Below are 15002 nucleotides of genomic sequence, written 5' to 3' on the forward strand. Positions count from 1 at the left end.
AAATCTCCACATAATCTGGGGGTAGGAGACCCCAATCATCCACATCCCACCTGTCAAGGTTCTTGGTGGCCCATTTAGTCAAACAATTAGCTACTCTATTCCATTCATGAGGGCTATAACGAAAATAAATATGTTCCAAAGAATAACAAACTTGTAAAATCTACCTTACCACCAAGCTAGTTGCCAATTAACACTGTCCAATCTTTGCTTCTTCAACATATCCACCACCACCTGAGAGTCAAATTTGTAAATAATTTATTTCCACCCACGAGATCATGCCCTCTCCATAGCATAAAGAATAGAAAGATCCTCCATAAAATTATTTGATTGGTGACCCTTGTAGGAAGAGAAAAAAAATACAACTTCGCCATGAATACCCGCATGCCTCGAGTTCGTTTTAGATGAAGCATTAGTAGTGATCTTCATAAAACCCTGAAAAGGAGGAAGCCACCGCCCATCTCTTTGAGTCCTTTATTTGACTCTCTAATTCTTATACCAATAGAGGAGGATGACCCATTACCAACCAAGTTAAGATTCCTCATAACTATCAAATCACTAGCCTCACTAGTCTTAGACAAGTCATAGTTAGCCAAAATAGTTTCTTGGAGCTTACTAAAAAGTTGTAGCCATAGATGCATGCTAGCCATATTTGAATCCTAAAAATTCCTTCAATTACTTTCAAGCCAAAGATTCCAAATAATAAAAGAACGGTCAACAACCCAAGCAACTTGAAGAAAATAAGTCTTCATTGGGGGTTGACCCAAACTGCCCTAGAATTCAACAAGAGAGGTAGTGTGCACACAAGAGTGATTCCATGCCCCCCACCAGAAGTCCCAAGCCTTCCTAACATAAGAAAATTTAAAGAATAAATATGAAGTGTGTTCCTCACTAAACTTACAAGGGGAACAGATAGAAGGGCCCTGAAAACCTCTCCTCAAATTATCCCATGTGAGACACCTATTTTGAGCCACCAACCAAAGAAAAAAGATGCATTTAGGCCAAGAGAACCTATTCCACACCTACTTCCACCAAGGCACCTCATCCTATCCATACAATTGTCTATCCAATTCCAGATAACCTGAAGCCACAATAAATTTTCCTTTTGGGTTCGGGCTCCAGGCCAAAGTATCCCTACCCTTTAGGTTAACTACAAAGTCTATCAACAAGGATAGTAGCTAAATCATGGTGCTCCTCCATAGTACCACCAAGAGGCCATAGTTGAGGATCCTTCAAGTCACCTCCAAATGACCCTTAATTTAAGTAGCCTTAAAATCCTCCACCTTGCTCCACTCATCATTAGTCATGACATTACAAAGAGATTGGAGATGAGGAAACTTAGAAATGATTAGGGGATCACCATCCCAAGAATCATGCCAAAAAAGAGCCTCTGGACCCTTATTGCAAACTCAGAATAGACCCTCCTTGATGAGCTTATCCCCTTTCTTAAGGGTCCCCCAAACCATGGACCCCTTTCCATCCAAAATACACAAAGGCACATCTAGGCTACTAACTCCCCAAAGGTATTTATGAGTAAGGACTTTATTCCAGCCTTGGTCTTGTCAAGTACACCACCTCCAATATAAATTAGTTGTCAAAGCATGAGCAATCAAACCAATAGACTGAATCCCAAGGCCTCCATCATTTTGAGGCCTACAAACAACCTCCTACCTAACTAAACTCCATTTAGAAGAAAGGAAATTACCAAACCAGAGAAATTGACAAGAAAGAGAATCAAAATCCTTGATAAAATTAGACGGGGGAACCTACATGAAGAATCTATACATAGGAAGATCTTGCACCACTAACTTTAGGAGAGTCACCCTACTTGCCAAAGATAGCCACCTCAAAGTCCAATGACTAACCTTATTACAAAACTTATCTAGAATCTCCTTCCAAAAAAAAATTCATTGAGAGCCCATGCCAAGGGGAAACCTAAGATAAATCAAAGGAAGAGAACCAATATGAAATCTAAGATACAAGCAATTATGCTTTGAATAAGGCGAGGAGTGTTAAAAAAAAAATAGAAGACTTGATCTCATTAATTCTTTGCCCAGAGGCTGCCATATAAATGTCTAACACTTTTCTAAAATTAATTGTTTCATCAATTCTAGCCATACCCAACAAAGCAATATCATCAAAAAATTGGAGATGAGAAGACGAAGGCAAACTATTGCACCAGCTCCAACCTTGAATAAGTCCCAATCCAACCTGAGACATAATAAACCTACCAATCCACTCAACCATGATGATAAACAAAAGGGGATAAGGGATTTTCTTGTCATAAACCCCTTGAATAACTAAACAACTCATATGGCTCTCCATTCACTAGAACAAAGAATGATGTGTAAGTAACACAACTCATGGCCCAATCAACCCAATCTTCACAAAATCCAAAAGTAAGGAGAATTTTTTGAAGGAAAGACCATTTGACTCTATCACAACCCTTAGCCATATCAATTTGATGAACATGGCCTTTTCTGTAGAATTAGCCATAAAATGAGTAACCTAAACAGATATTGCAATCCCATCCATTATCTGTCTACCAGAAACAAAACCACCTTTCTCCTCTAAAATCAAAATCCTCAAGCACGGCTTAAGTATTTTAGCAATCAGCTTTGTGATAATCTTGTAAACCACATTACACAAAGCAATGGGATGAAACTGGTCTAGACTACTTGCACCAACTTTCTTGGGAATAAGAGTCATAAAGGTAGAATTCATGGCTCTCAACATCTACTTGTTTCTCTAAGATTCTTGAACCACCTTTAAAAGATCCAACTTAATAATCTCCCAAAATTCCTAAAAACAATCAATAGGGAAACCATCTAGACCAGGGGCCTTACCCTTCTTAATTTGAAAAATAACATCCTCCACTTCCTCCAGATAGATGGGTTGAAGAAGGGTCTCATTCATCTTAGTTGAAACCAAACAAGGAATGCAATCCAAAATAGTAACAACCTCTTCATCAATGTTTGGGGAGTCCTTGGTGGATAGAGAGGAGAAGTAATGAGTAGCCTCATAAGAGATCTCTCCAAAAGAAGAGAGTTGAACACCCACCAAAGAAACAAGAGAGGAAATGAAATTACCATTTCTCCTAGTTTTAACTGAATTATGAAAGAAATTAGTATTCCTATCTCATTTCTGAATCCAATCAACATGCAATTTTTACTTCCAAAAAATCTCTTCTCTGAGCTCCCATTCAGATTTTAACTCCCTAACAACATGAGCTTCTTTCCTACTTAGCTCCGAAGAAAGACCCTAGTCCCAAATCAACTGAGTGATAGTTCATCTAACTCGTCTTGAGCCACTCTCTTATTAATATTCAAATTTCCAAACTGATGCTTTTTACACTTCCTGAGCTTATACATCACATACTGCAATCTTTTAGTAAAGGAATTCATAGTTCTACCATGAGCAGGTCTCCCTTCAAACCACCAACGAGTCATTAGGTCTTGGAGTGATGGATCAAACAACCACATGAGTTGAAATCTAAAAGATGGATTCTTTGAGGCTCTATAAGAAATAACTGAGAATTTAATTGGTCAATGATTCGAACCTTTCGAGTCCAAAATATTTGAATTGGTAGTCCATCTGTCTAGCAACTAGTAGCAAGAAACCATAAACCTATAAAGCTCCTTAGAAATAGCATCCGCTCGACATATCCTATTTTTCCAAGTGAAAATGCCATTACTCGACTTCACATCAATAATATTCAGGTTATGTGCAGGATCATGGTGGGCCAAAACAAGCCCTTAAGTGGCAATGAAATTTCAGAAAATTAGAGTTATGCAACTTGACATGAAAATTTGAATAAGTTATGAACAATATTTTAAAAATATGTAAGAAGAGAATCTGTATAAAATTGAATGTAGTTTCTAAGCTACTAGTTTTTTTTTTTTAAATTATAAACTTTATTTGACGAAAATTTGAAATTTCAATGCAGTAGTACTAAAATTTCAGGAAAGAGATAAGAAGTAAGTGTATGTCTGAGCACCCTAACCACAATCAAATCATAATATTTTTTTATAAGATTTTTAACATAAGTAGTAGACTCATGTTCAGATGTGACACATATTTTTTTGTAATTTTTTTTTAAGTAAATAATTATATATGAATTTCTTAAAACTTTTTAAAAATTAAAACACTTGTACGTCTAACCACCTTAACTTGGTCTAAACTTTATGAAATTCAATTTTTTTTAATCCTATAGTAGACGAATCATAAAATGTGATGCATTTTTCATGTAATGCTCCTCCCTAAATCGTCCTTATGAGTGATAAACACTTTTAGGTTTGTGCGTGTTCTGATATCTCTATCTCATTCTTATACTGATAATCTCTTTGACATTAGTTGATTCATTATGATTTATGTGGATGAAATTATCTCTCAAAATAATATGATTATCAGACTTATGTGTAGTGATCTAGATGCACTCATTATTCATGTATCGATTATATTGATTATGAGGATATGAAGATATATTATTATCGCTAACCCCACTTCATGACTATAATGGATGAGATGATGCTTTGTTGATTGCAACTCTCTTACTATTGTATACATGATAGAGATGATGTCATACCACTCATTACAAGAATGATATGATATTATGATTATCTCTCACTTGCCTGATCATTTATGATATATATTATGGTATATGTTGCCTCGTGGTTATTGGTGGTTGCGAGATTTATAGGTACTAGACATCAACTCAATCTGGCCTCACAGGTCCAAGAATGTCTTAATCCCAATGGCAAGTTGATTAGAGATGGCACGAGTTCCCTCTACACACTATAGGCTTAAGTTGATACCCTTGTTAGTTAGTGTCTTGGCTTGAGTCATCGGTTTGGGTGATGTGGTATGTTGTTCAACCCTATGTCAGGTTGCCTTGTGAGTTTGTGATTATTTATTAAATAATAATTAATCATTTATATGTTGGCATTTCTTATGTTTATGTTGTGATTGTCATTGATGGACACACACTTGCATAAAGATCCTCTTTATACGTATGAGTTAGAGCACAACCGGTATTTGTTTCAACCTTTATGTTGCAAGTGTGTTGTATTATAGTCATTAGACTATTAATGTTTTGCAGAATGTGCTTACTGATCTAAAGCGGCATGTTGACCTCAAGTGGTACGACAGATTAAAGCAGCATAACACATTTTTACCAGTCTTCATTTTTGTCAAACCAGCAACCGGTATTTTGCATGAACTGGTAATACTCTATGATGAGTTACCAACTGGAATTTTGTGATGAGTTATCAATCAACTGATTGTTTGATGGTGTCGACACACTAGCAGTGCTTCTTGTGTCATGTTACTGAGTATGTCTAGATTCATTGAACCTAAGAAATTGAAATGTAATCCTATTGGACCGACATGAAATCGGATTCCTTTAAGAGGACATCATGTCTAGGGTTTTAGGTTGTTGCTGAAAGGGTTTATGTTGTCACTAGGGTTTAAGGTGGTTGAGGAGTTGAAAAGAATATGAATGTGTAGAAGACTGAAGTAATGCAGGAGTACATTAAGAATGAGCTATCAAGGATCTAACTGAGCAGTTTGTGCTATTAGATAGATCAAACACTTGTTGATTACTCACATCTTTGACAAGTTTGTAGCCCTTAACCAAGTAGGCCCAAAAGCCTTTTGTAAAATCCTCTAACAAGGTGGTTCACCTCTGTGAACCTAAAATCCTCTAGCAAGGTAGTCCTTGATCGGACTTATCTCCTAATAGAGATTGAGATTCCTAGCAGGATCTGTTTTGGAGAAGAACATTGTAAGACCTTAACCAGTCTAACCTTAACCGGTCTGGTTTCTATTCTACAGATAGTGACTTGTGAGTTCCATCTCACCATGGTTTTTCCCATTTGGGTTTCCACATCAAATATCTTATGTTATGGTTGTATTGCTTTTGTGGGTGAATGCGTTATTTGCATTTTGGTTTGCATGTGTGATAACTGGTCTGTCTGTTAAACTATTTTACCGGTTTATCTTTAGACTATTTAAGTGTTTAAGTGCAAGATTTTTTGGTATACTAATTCACCCCCCCTCTTAGTATTCATCAATTGGTATTAGAGCCTACCTTTCTATAATTTTAACCAGTTGGAAAGAGATATGGGGGAATACACATTGAGGGAACATACTCAACGACTCACTCAGTCTGAGCAAGCCTATGATGATCTTATGGTAAAATACAAGGCATCTCAAGCAAAAAGGAGAGAACATGCAGAAAAGTTGATGGAGCTATCTGAAAATAGTTCTGCAGATGAAGTAGACATGGAAGCCCTGTAGAAGTAAATAAGTTGAATGAATCAAACTCCAACCTCAAAAAGGAGTTGCAAGGACTGACTATCCGGATGTGTCAAGAGCTTGAGAACTAGAGAAAAACTGAAGACCTAGTGAAAGAAAGAGATTGTGAGATCTCCAAGTTGAAACAAGAGATGAGTGCCCTAAATGCTCAACTCCATGCAAGCAAGGTGAAAAAAGGAAGACATGCAAGGAGAACTGAACACTGCCATCTCTGAGAATGAAAATTTGTTGGAAACAAATGCTACTATTTCCAAAGAACTCTCTGAGTCAAAGGAAATACTTGCTAAGTTCAACAAAAGTACTATCAAGCTAGAGAAAAAGCTTGATACGGCTAGACCAGTAAAGAATACCAATGGACTTGGCTTCTCTGGACATGAGGAAGGAGAATCCTCAGGAACAAATGTTGAAGCATCAAAGAAGCAACTGACATTCAAAGGTAAAGGTAAGCAAACATTCAAACCTATTTTGCTTTAACTGTCTTAAAGAAGGACACACTGCCAATGTATGTAGGAGCAAAGCCTACAATAATTTTCCTTACTTTATTAACAATGTACCTAGATCCAATAAGTTTAATGGTCATTGTTATGCATGCAACAAGTATGGGCATAGAGCATTTGAATGCAGGTCTATCATGAATGACACTAGAAGATATCCTCAGAGGACCCAAGGAGTTGGTCCTAAACCTTTTGTGAACCAGAATCACAACCGGTTTAATGTCTTCAATCATCAGCCAAGAAGCAGTGACTATCAAGCGGCAATCGGTATGTAGAGGCAACTCCTATTGAACCTTAAATCAATCAAACAAGATAATGCACTGAGGTTCAAGTTTGGACAACTATTGGTTGGGTTGTTCTTTTACTTTCAAGGATACTTCCCAGGAGTAGGAGACGTTCAGTGGTCTGGTGACCAACCGGTAACCAAGCAAATCAAGGAAAGCATTGAAGCACTTGGAATCGGTTACCCTGATATTCTGAACAAGTATTTTGATGAGTTCAAAAGGAAGATGAGCCAAAGAGTGAGGATATCAGGAGACATCGTCACGAAATATGAAGATGATATTTGCTTCAGCATCCAAGTAGACAAATGTATAATGGAGGCTATTGAGCCTAGAATGGAAGAAGTGGAGCCAATGGGTTATGAGGTGATGTATGACATACTGGAAGGGTATGCCTCTACCTTTATTGCCTCACCGCTTGATCCTAAGGCAAAGAGAACCGACACCTACCTGGAGAGGATAGCACCAGCTGAGGAACCACTAGCAGTGAAAGAAAAAGGATTGGCAGTGAAGAAGGCAAAAGCAGTGCCTACAGCATCAGCATCGGTTACTACTGCAACTCCAAAAGTGACCAAGTGGTCACCAGCTAAGAAGAAACTAGAAGCTGCACTGGCTAAAGTGTTCCAGATAAAGAGGAAGACGAGAAGCAACTCTTTGGACTCAGAAGAAACTGTGTCTAAGGAGCAGCCCAAAAAGGCAAGACAGATAAGAAAGAAGACACAGAGTAAACTGGCATCTTCAGCACGGGTAAATATAGATATCTCCTCCTATAAACCTTTGACACATTGTCAAAGAACAATAAATAATATTAGGAGAAAAGTGTTAAATGATTTACTTGAGTGTTTCGATGACTTCAATGAGGATGAAAAGGAAGCGGTTGAGAAGGAAATAATTCAATATCTGTGTAGTAATGGCCGGTCACCCTCAGAGATTAAGTCTTAGACACCGGATTCTTTATATATGTCATTAGATAATAGATGGCACATTGCCATAGAGAAAGAACAGGAAAGTAGAGAGAAGGTTTTTGCACAATACCTTCTTGACTTGTCAAATTCTGAATTATATGATATTATTGATCTAAATAAAGGACTCTTCTTCACTAGAAAAAGAAGACTCTAGCTGTTAGAAAGTAGAGTTGCTAATGTCGAAAAGGACACCCATTTGTTTATACAAATTGTTGTCCAGACTCACAAAGCACATTTGGCCAGCTGGCAAGCAGAAGAAGAACTAATTATATCCAAATCGGATGAAGCATTTGATGATGAAGGAAATCTGGTTGTAGAACTGATCGACACTATTGATGTCAATGCTCTGGATGTAGAAGATGTCACTTAGGACATACCTTCTGAGGGAACAAGATAGGAGCATCAAGCTGAACAGGGCAATGAGCAAGCCAAGGACAAATAGGAAGTGGCTAGCGAAGGCAGAGAAGAAGAAGAGGGATGAAGATAAGGAAAAGCGGAAGAAAGAAGAAAAGAAGAAGAAGGAAGAGGAAGAGAAAGAAGAGGAGAAGAGGAAGGAAGAAAAGAGGAAGAAGAAGGAAGAGGAAGACAAGGAACAGGAAAAGAAGAAGGAAGCAGAGATAAAGAAGGAGGAAGAAGATAGAGAAGCGGAGAAAAAGAAAGCGGAAAATGACAAGATAGGAGAAACGGAGAAGAACACACAGATGGAGACTTCGAAGGCAACTGGGAGTAAGCCAAACCGACTGATATCACCAATCCTATCGATCTCCAGTCTGCAAGTGAATCAGAGCTAATGTAGAGCATCAAGGTAGCTCAAGAGCGCCTTGAAAACATTTGACGGAAGGAGCAGGATGTAATCCAAGCTGTTGTGGATACGCTTACCAGTTTGATACCTGGTACAAATCTTCCAAACACCAATTTTTCATTAGCTAGACTAAAGCTCCTATGCACAATAGTAGATGATCAAGTGCAGAGTCTTGAAGAGGCAGCAGAGGCTAATGTCAAGAAGGAGCATCAAAAGGCTCTTAATATAGCTCTGGTGAAAAAGTTGAATGAGCTCTGGTCTGAACTGAAGAAAGAACAAAAGGATATAAGGGATGTTCTAAATGAGGGGAATATGCTACTCAGCAAAATTTGTCAACCCCATCTATTCTATGATGATGTGCTAGCTCAAAAGCAAAAACTTGAATAGGACTTGTAGTCCTACTTGAGCACATTCAAGCTACCGTATGATTCCTTCACAACTTATGGGCAAACCATTCACCGGTTTCATATCCAGTTAGCCAAAATGGAGCAAGAAATTAACACACGGTCTAGAGATTTGCAAGAACTTCAACTGGTTTTACTTCCACGTCTACAAATTCTTCAGAAGTGTTATCTGAACCTGGATGCCTTGACAGTTACATAGGAGATGAGCACAGTTGATGCCATGGAAGAATGGGTCTCCCAGATGCAAACAGAGAAAGAAGTGGCCACCTCCCTACTTGAGTCCTGGTCTCTATCAATGAAGCAATTCTTGCAGGACTATAAATCTATTTTTCACAAGTACTACTCCTTATTGTCATAAAATTTTATTGTTTTAATATCAAATGGAAATAGGGTTGTTCAGCGGTACTTTGTCATTGTTGGCAAAGGGGGAGAAGTACTCTATTTTGGAGAAGTATAGGGGAGAAGTATCTGGTTTTAAAATTTTGCTATATGCTTTGATATATGCTCTAATATATCAATGTTTATGCTCTGTATGCAAAATTGCTATTCATTGCATTGTTAAAGGGATAGTGTATATGCTTAGGGGGAGCAATTTTGCTAATGGCATGATTTTGTTGTAAAACACTTAGAAGTCAAAATTTTATTTCCTAAGTGTTGCCATCAATGCCAAAGGGGGAGATTGTTGGCATTTTTTATGTTTATGTTGTGATTGTCATTGATGGACACACACTTGCATTAAGATCCTCTTTATATGTATGAGTTAGAGCACAACCAGTATTTGTTTTAACCAGTATGTTGTAAGTATGTTGCATTATAGTCATTAGACTATTAATGTTTTGTAGAATGTGTTTACCAATCTAAAGCGGCATGTTGACCTCAAGCGGTACAAGGGATTAAAGCGGCATAACACATTTTTACCAGTCTTCATTTTTGTCAAACCGGCAACCAGTATTTTGCATGAACCAGTAATACTCTGTGATGACTTACCAACCAGCATTTTGTGATGAGCTATCAATCCACTGATTGTTTGATGGTGCCGATACACTGGCGATGCTTCTTGTGTCGTGTTACTGAGTATGTCTAGATTCATTGAACCTAGGAAATTGAAATGTAATCCTATTGGACCAACATGAAATCAGATTCCTTTAAAAGGACATTATGTCTAGGGTTTTAGGTTGTTGCTGAAAGGGTTTATGTTGTGACGAGGGTTTAAGGTGATTGAGGAGTTGAAAAGAATATGAATGTGTAGAAGACTAAAGTAATGTAGGAGTGCATTAAGAATGAGCTATCAAGGATCTAACTGAGCAGTCTGTGCTATTAGATAGATCAAACACTTGTTGATTACTCACATCTTTGACAAGTCTATAGCCCTTAACCGGGTAGGCCCAAAAGCCTTTTGTAAAATCCTCTAACAAGGTGGTTCACCTCTGTGAATCTAAAATCCTCTAGCAAGGTAGTCCTTGATCGGACTTATCTCCTAATAGAGATTGAGATTCCTAACAGGATCTGTTCTGGTGAAGAACATTGTAAGACCTTAACCGGTCTGGTTTCTATTCTGCAGATAGTGACTTGTGAGTTCCATCTCATTGTGGTTTTTCCCATTTGGGTCTCCACGTCAAATATCTTGTGTTCTAGTTGTATTGCTTTTGTGGGTGAATGCGTTATTTGCATTTTGGTTTGCATGTGTGATAACCAATCTGTCTGTTAAACTGTTTTACTAGTTTATCTTTAGACTGTTTAAGTGTTTAAGTGCAAGATTTTTTGGTATACTAATTCACCCCCCCTCTTAGTATTCATCATTATATAGTTTATTTAGTATTAAATTAAATTAATAGATGTCATTAATATTTAGATATTATTGTGAAATTTAATTATCTAGGGTGATTATTTATTAATGTTATTTTATGGATCATAATATCTAGCATATATAATTATGCATGAAAGACTATTCAGTTATTATATTTTATATGTATGTGGGAGATATTAATGGTATTAAGTTTAAATTATAATATTTCAGAACTTATAATTATGTATGAATTTAATTATTTATTTATTGGTTATTTGGAGTTGTGGAAATTAATTAATTAAATTATTACATATAGCTCATTGGTGTAAATTATTAAACTAGCACTTGCTCCTCAACAAGGTGCAATGGTTATGCTGATAATAAGATATATTGGATGCCAAACAAAATTTGGAAGAAATGAACATTGCATTTGTTTGGAGTAATTATTTAGTGCAAAATTTTGAACTCCAATATATCATGTCAAGAGATGATATTGTCGGCTTTGGCTAAGGACTGATATTATTAGTCGATGAACATATCTTGTTGGACAACATACTTAAAATTGAAATGGATGCATGGAAATATTGGTGTAATATGAATACAAAAGACAACACAAATGAATTAATCAAGCTACAACCACTTTTTTGGCCATATTATTACACAAAGGTCTGTAAGTTCTGATACTAAATGAAAAGTATAGATGCCAATAGCTAACAAGATGAGAGGGGGAGGGGTGAATCATACAAACTTAATCTTCCATAAAATCAACAGATTCAACCTCGGTAAATTATACTTCAGCAATATAACCAAAAATTGCTAAACATGCAAACTCATAAACACATAATCATCATAACACATATAACACCAGATTTAACGTGGAAACCCAAATAGGTAAAAACTGCTATAGGATTTCAGACCCACTAAGAAATATACTCTTCTAGAGTATGCTCGGTTAAAAGCAAATCCTATTAAAGATTACAAACACATTGCTAGATGTGACCCGGTTAAGGGATTTCCCTCAGATTTGTTAGGATCTTCACTTTGTTAGAAGTGACCTTGTCAAAGGATTTCAAACACTCATTTAGAATGTTACCTTGCTAGAGGGTTTACAAATAACACTGTTAAGTCCACTCAGTTAAGAAAATTTCTGTGACTTACAAAATAACAGTAATAAAAATATATTTGCAACTTCACATCTAAAATGCTAAAGCAGATTCTTATAGGACTTATCTTGTCCCTCTGCTAGGCTCTCTACTCTGTTATTCAAATAGGTCTTCAAGCTTCTGTGCTCAATAATCACTATGTAGCATCCCTGTGCTTACACTTGTCCACATACATTGTTTATCAATAATTCCTTATTTATAAACAAGTGCTAACCACTTAATCTCCTTGATCACATTTCCCATGATCAATCTTAGCCATCAGATCTTCAAACTTGACTGGGTTCAATGTATCCTTCAATCTGAAAATGTTTTACCTTGCCTAGGGACTTGCATTCCTTTCTTGGAACTTGCACAAGGTTATTGCGGTTCAATCTACATTGTAGATCTTCCTGCCGACTTTCCTTTGCCATGGATCCTTAACAAACTTCATGCATGGCATACCAATCATTTATATATCTCCAGCTAATCATTTTCCTTTATTAAATAATTCTTTTATTCATCCAATGCGATCTGTCATAACTTGGTTGCAACTCGGTAAATACTAAACTTTACTCGGTAGACATTCCACCTTCATTAACCAATATCGATAACCTTAGGGTTTACCGACTAGGTTCCTTAGAGTTTACAGACTAGGTTCTTTACTCGGTGACATAGTATAGTATTAACCTTACAATCAACAACATATGTAGGATATCAAAACAATCTAAACATCATGATCTCATCATTGTCTAACTCGGTAATAGTTTCCCATTGAATGTCTTATTTCTCCTCTTTCTTATCACATTCTTTCTGTGTCTTTTACCGACATCTTAATTCTCTTCAAATCAATCTTCTTAAGATATGGCAACATGATACTGAATCAAAAAATCAATTTTTTGACATCAATGACAAAATAATGTTATAAAGATAGTTATCATCCTTCTTCAGTTATATCAAATCTTCAACAAACTTCTCAATATCCTGAATGAAATGCTAACAATCTCCAACTTTGGCATTGATGGCAAAACCAACTTTTAAATGGTAATACCAATAAGATATTCAAATTTATTCGGATTCAGATTGCTGTTAGACTTCTCCTATTATCCTTGAGCTGTTAAAATCTTTTGAAGTCTTCTCCCTTTTTCATTAGGCTTCTGAGTTGTTGTCTTGCATTTAGTCTTCTACATTTTGTAGTAATCCTCTCCCCCTTTCATTAGTCTTCTATTATTTTCATCGTTCAGGGCTTTACCATTCCGTCAACCATTTAGTCTTCTCCCACTTTGACAACAATGCCAAAAAGTAAAAGAATTAAATCATGAACTCTTCCCCTGTGAAGTGATTTGCCTTGCTATGTAACATCTCAGTCTCGGTCAGAGCAACTTGTCTCATTCACTATTTCCTACACACCTTTAGAAAACCTTCTAAAGTGCGTAAATCAGCATTAATCCACACATAATACTCTGTAGATTCATCGAATTGATGCTTTCACTGAACTCTTTCAATGAGTAGAAGAGAGGAGTAGGACCCCTAACTTGCTTCTGAGATACTCGAAAGTGTCCCTTGGCAATGGCTTTGTGAAGATGTCTACTAATTGCTCCTTTGAACTAATATATTCCAACACAACTTTCTTCTCTTGAACTTCTTCTCTGAGATAATGATACTTTATAGATATATGCTTTGTCTTAGAGTGCATTACTGGATTCTTTGAAATGTTAATGGCACTAGTATTATCACAGAATATAGTTACTGGCTCAGTAACTTTCTCATTTATACCTTCTAACAATTGTTTGATCCATGCTATATTGGTACAATTCAATGCTACAACAACATATTTAGCTTCTGCTATTGACTATCAGATACATCCTTGTTTCTTGCTAGGCCAACTCACTAGTCTTTCTCCTAAAAAAGAAAGCTCCACCACTTGTGCTTTTCTTGTCATCTATGTTGCCTGCCCAATCAGCATCAGTATAAACTTTTAAATCAGAATCATTCCTCTTTTTATATACTAAACCATAATCTTCAGTGCCTCTCAGGTATCTAAAAATTCTCTTGATTGCTGTCATATGGGTTTCCTTGGGATCTGCAGAAAATCTTGCAACAATACCTATTGCATGTGCTATATCTGGTCTACTATGCACAACATATTGCAACTTCCCAATCATAGATCGGTAAAGTGTCTCATCAACATATGTAGATTCATCATTCTTTGATAGTTTATAGTTAGTAGTCATAGGAGTACTTATTGGTTTAGAATCCTCCATTCCAAATTTCTTCAAGATTTCCTTTATGTACTTGGATTGAGTAATGAAAATCTCATCTTTCATTTGCAGTATCTATAAACCTATAAAATACTTTATCTCACCGATTAGTGACATCTCAAATTCTTTGCACATTTCATTACCAAAGTTCTTGCATAAGGAGTCATTACCACAAAAAATAATATCATCAACAAATATGGCTGAGATAAGTATTCCATTTATCTCATCATTCTTCATGTACATATTGTTGTTTTCACTTGTCCTTATAAAACTAATCTTGCTTAAGAAAGAGTGCAGTCTCTCATACCATGCTCTAGGTGCTTGTTTCAGACCATATAAATCTTTGTTTAGTTTACATACTTGATCTTTATTCTTGTCTTCAACAAATCCTTCAGGTTGTTCAATGTAAACTTCTTCTTCTAGTATACCATTCAAAAATGCAGATTTAACATCCATTTGATATACCTTGAATTTTTTGAAAGAAACATATGCCAACAATGTTCTTACTCCCTCAAGTCTAACCACAGGTGCAAAGGTCTCACCATAATCTATTCCTTC

Source organism: Cryptomeria japonica, unplaced genomic scaffold (assembly GCF_030272615.1).
Source record: "Cryptomeria japonica unplaced genomic scaffold, Sugi_1.0 HiC_scaffold_16, whole genome shotgun sequence".
Taxonomy (NCBI): Eukaryota; Viridiplantae; Streptophyta; class Pinopsida; order Cupressales; family Cupressaceae; genus Cryptomeria; species Cryptomeria japonica.